Genomic DNA, 4,566 nt, shown 5'->3' with positions numbered 1-4,566 from the left:
GTCGCGCCGGAAGTCCCGCCCCCTCGGCGGCGCTCTCGCAGAAGAGGTCCGGCCGGAAGCATGTTCTCGGCGTCCTGAGTTCCGCTTGGCCCGCCGCTCCCCGGCTTCAGTTCGCGAGTCCGGCTCTCTGCCCACGCCCCCTGCCAGCCAGGCCGTCAGCTTCCCTCTTGGCGAGCGCAGTTCCCCGAGAGCTCGGAGTTTGTTGCGTTAGTGTGTATGTGTGTCGTGTGTGGCTTAGGCGGGCGCCCTGTGAACAGGCTGGTAAACGAAAGAAGGATGTGAGGTCGCCCCGAGGGCGTGATGTCCAGCGGGGTTCTTTTGGCAGCGGGCGCAGGCCTTACCTTAACTAAGCAGGAAGGGAAGACTAGCAGGCGGAGGGGGACCTGTACGAAGGCCCTGGGCCTGGGGACGGGGTGTGGGGCCGGACCAGGCGGGAGCAGGGGCGACACGATCACAGTTACGTTCCTGGGAAGATGTTCGTGGCTGCCCTGCGGCTCTGAGCAGAGAGCCTGGTTGGGAGGCCGTGACAGCAGCTGTCTTGTTATGGAATAGGGGGACCTGCTGCTCTCCGCTTACAAAATCGGTACTCACAAATGGTAGACAGGAAAGCTGCTTTTAATCAGAATGCCGGCAGTCTGGGGAGATGGGGGACTCAGCGTCCCCAAGAAACCACCTCCAAAGATTCTGCTCGGCCATGAGAGTTTTCAAAGGGAAACAGAGAAGTAATCTCTATCATTGAGAAGGGGGGGGTGTGGGGGGAGGTGGGGAGCAGTCAGAGTCGTCACCATACTGTGATCTTCCTCTGGATGTTATCTTGTTCACACAGTTTGGTCACACGGTTTATTCAGGAGATTACTGAAAGGGAAGCTGGGGAAGAGATCTGGTCATGTTAATTACTTATTCTTCATTTCTACTTCTTTGATTTACGGAAAGAACTGATAAGCTAGGCAAGGTATTGTGTGATTAAAAAGAGATTTGAGGGCCTTTCCTGATAGCGCAGTGGTTAAGAGTCCAAATTGCCTGCCAGTGCAGGGGACACGGGTTCAAGCCCCGGTCCGGGAAGATCCCACATGCCGCGGAGCAACTAACCTCGTGCGCCATAACTACTGAGCCTGCACTCTAGAACCCACGAGCCACAACTACTGAGCTCGCGTGCCTAGAGCCCGTGCTCCGCAGCAAAAGAAGCCACCGCAGTGAGAAGCACGTGCACTGCAACAAAAGAGTGGCCCCCGCTCACCGCAACTAGAGAAAGCCCGCGCACAGCAACGAAGATCAACACGGCCAAAAATTAAAAAAAAAAAAATTTGAAAGGCGTGCTTGGGCCAGAGATGAGTAGAGCGTGGGGGTGCCCGGTTTAAAGGTTACTTACAATATAGCTTTGCTAAAGGGACAGGAAAAGGGGCTTCCTGCTGAGGGCGGTTTCCTGTAAAGAGCCACTTACAGTCTGGGAAGGAAATGGTGGCGGCAGAGAGATGCGTATTTGGAGGTAAATCTACAGCCCTTGCTGGTGGAATGGACGTGGGGGATGAGAAAGAGTGTGGAGGACTTGATGATGGTGTCTCGTGGCATGTTTCCTGAGGATGAAGTGCCTGCCAGGTCAGCCTCAGTGTGTGAGGTGCACTGGGGCCATCGGACTGGAGATGCAGCTGTTCCTGAAGGAACGAGCGAGCCTGAGGGTGAGGGTGGCAGGGTGGCTGATTTGGGGTGATAGAACCCGGAAATATTTTCTTGGCCTAATAGAAGAGAGTGGGAAGGGAAGAGCGTGTAAATGAAAGCAAAGGAAGAGGCCCAGATGGGACACCTAGACAGAGCAGAGCTGGCTGGAGGTCCAGTGACTGACGGGGCGAGCAGCCGGGAGAGCAGGGAGCTGGAGGTCAGTGCGCAGTGCCGAGGCCAGGAGTGCCACAGGGCTCAGGGGACTGTGAGATTTGGTTTGATGCCAGCGGCTACGGCCCACATGTGCCAAACACAGGCACTCTGTAAGTCAGTGACTCTTAGCTTTTTCTACTTCCACCCACAGTTCCATTTTACAGGGTGGCCCAGTGTACACACCAACCTCTACACATGAGTGTAAGAAAGAACGGTTCTCAAAACAGCTCTTACCTTGAAACGTGCCATGTACCTATTATTTTTGTTTTAAAACTGCTGCTGCTGTTCACTAAATTGATTTCAGGTAGGATTTGAACCACGGTTTGAAAAAAGCAGGAGAGGAAAGGCACTACAAATGCAGATGGTTTTTCAGTCTGGCCAGTAACACACGCACCAAAGCTTGGCGTTAAAATCACATTAATTTCTTAACAGTTTCTTGAAAAGTTAACAGTGGACATAAATGTCTAAACGTGGATAATTATTAGGCAAGTCATTTTCTTGAGGACAGGAATAGTTTTAAGAGTCTCGAGTGAAATGAGGAAGGCCCCAAGTCCCCATTTATGAGACGAGAAGCAGGAACTGCCAACTGGAGCAGGCAGGATGAGCTCCCTGGTTGGAGGGAAGGACACAGGGCCCCTGTGGGGACACAGAAGAAGGTACCAGGGAAACACCCAACAAGGGGCGCATTTCCCGGAAGAGATGAGTAAACCCAGTATCTGGATGCCTGGCCTTCAGCGGATTTTAGGGTGAGCACTTAGTCGAGGTTGTGGAGTGGCCCAGCTGATGTCACTGGACTTTGGGCTCAGTCTGGGGGACCCCACCTTGCCCGGGGACAGTTTGGTGCAGGGTTGGGGCCGAGTCCAGTTTCCTGACCAGCAAAGGGCTCTGGGGTTAGGAGTGCTGCTACCCACCTCCAAAGTGGCTGAAACCTGACACATCGGCAACTTCTCTTCTGCTCCTTCTCAGTTAAATGTGCGGTGTTTTAGCTACCTGGTAGCTCCAGGTCTTTAATCACTGTGCATAATCCAGGTCCATGATGGACCAGCCATGTAAATGACTATGACATCCCAAGTGCTGTCTGCCAATAGCAAGTAAGATGTGTGGATGGCAGAGCTGTGAAACGTGAAAGCATTTGCACCGGGAAATTAATGAAATGTGGTGAAAACCTCCTGAAGTTGGACCTCTAAACCCAGGAGGGTGGCCCTCTGGTGGCCATTGACACTGCTGTACAGAAGTGGCCGGCCCCTCCCTGGGCTCTGGAAGCACCTTGGTCTCCCTTCCAGTGGTGGACTTAGGGGCCAGGAGCCAGAGAGGAAAAGAGCTTTGTCAGACCCGAGCAGCCAGACAGAAACCCAGACAGGAAGGGAAGGGGGTGACACACGGGGTGGCAGGTACCGCTTTATCCAGCGCGTGCTCTGGGGGGCCTCCTCCCATCTGTTTGAAGAGACTTCAGGTCAGGTTACGTCTGTCCTGCCTGGGGACACTTGTAGATTGGACAAGGCACCACGGCCCCCAGGAGAGCTTGGCTGTTCCCAAGGAGCCTGGGGGAGGGGGGGCACGGGATGAGAAGAGCCAGGGAGCAGGCGGGGCCAAAGGCCCAGCTCGACCCCAGCTGTGGGTGGGATGGCCGGAGCCCATTTGGTCCCTCTCTCCCACCCACCGTCACGCCCCCAGAAGACTGATGCGTGAGCTTCGCACCCACTGTGACCCCCGGCAGAAATGCAGCCTGTGCACTGGAGATTCTCCATAAATGTGTGTTGAATGAATTCCAGATTTGGGGTTTTCCCCTGTGAAATGGGGGGCCGGGTCAGACAGCTGAGGACCCCTGTGGTGGATTCTAGAATTCCACACTGCCCACCGGAGTGGAGACAAGAGGGAAGGAGTGGACGGCCGTGACTCCTCTGGGCTCTCCAGCTGGCCAGGGAGTGTTCCCAGGGCGAGGGCCCTGTTCCAAGAGTCTAACCGCTAGTTTACCAGGGACGACTCCAGTTATGAACTCTGACTTCCAAGCATTCCCGCCTTTACCTGTGACGCCCTCTCTACAGGTGTGGCGGTGCCACCCACGGTGCGCTCTTTTCTACTCTTGATACCACGGGAGTCGCCGTTCCAAATGATGATTTGCCTTCACGACATTCACCAGAGAAAGTGCAAGCACAGCCCTCTGGAGACAGAGTTCCCTGGTTTCGTGCTGGGAACACTGGATGGGAGCCCCCAAAGCAGGTCCAATCAGCAGCTTTTCTACTGTGTGCTGTGAAGCCACTGAATTAAGACTGTGAGAAATGATCTATACGGATTAGTGGCTTTCAGGCCAGCTAGTTTTTAACAAATGTAAGTTAGAACAGCTCCAGGCAGGGAGTAAGCCTTCCAGTGACCCTGCCGCCCTCCTGCTGCGCGCACCCGAGGGGACCGTCCCTTGTACATCTCCTGTCACCTTGGTATCAGATAAGCCCCTCCTCTCCCACGCTTCCCTCTCCATCCCGCACCCCACCTCCCTAGAGCAGCCTCCCCTTAAGGTGTGGTCTCTGGCCCATCTCATTGGAATCACCTGGGTGCCCAGTGAAAGTGCAGATTACCAGGCCTGCCCCGGACCTGAGGGTTGGGGCCTGGGGTCTGCATTTAACCAATTTTTCTTCACACTAAATTTTGAAAATCACTTTTGTAGAAAGCAAGTCTGGATAATATAAATTGTGCCTGCTG

This window comes from Grampus griseus (assembly GCF_964374135.1).
Source record: "Grampus griseus genome assembly, chromosome: 11".
Classification (NCBI taxonomy): Eukaryota; Metazoa; Chordata; class Mammalia; order Artiodactyla; family Delphinidae; genus Grampus; species Grampus griseus.
Note: the sequence above shows the minus strand (reverse complement) of the source record.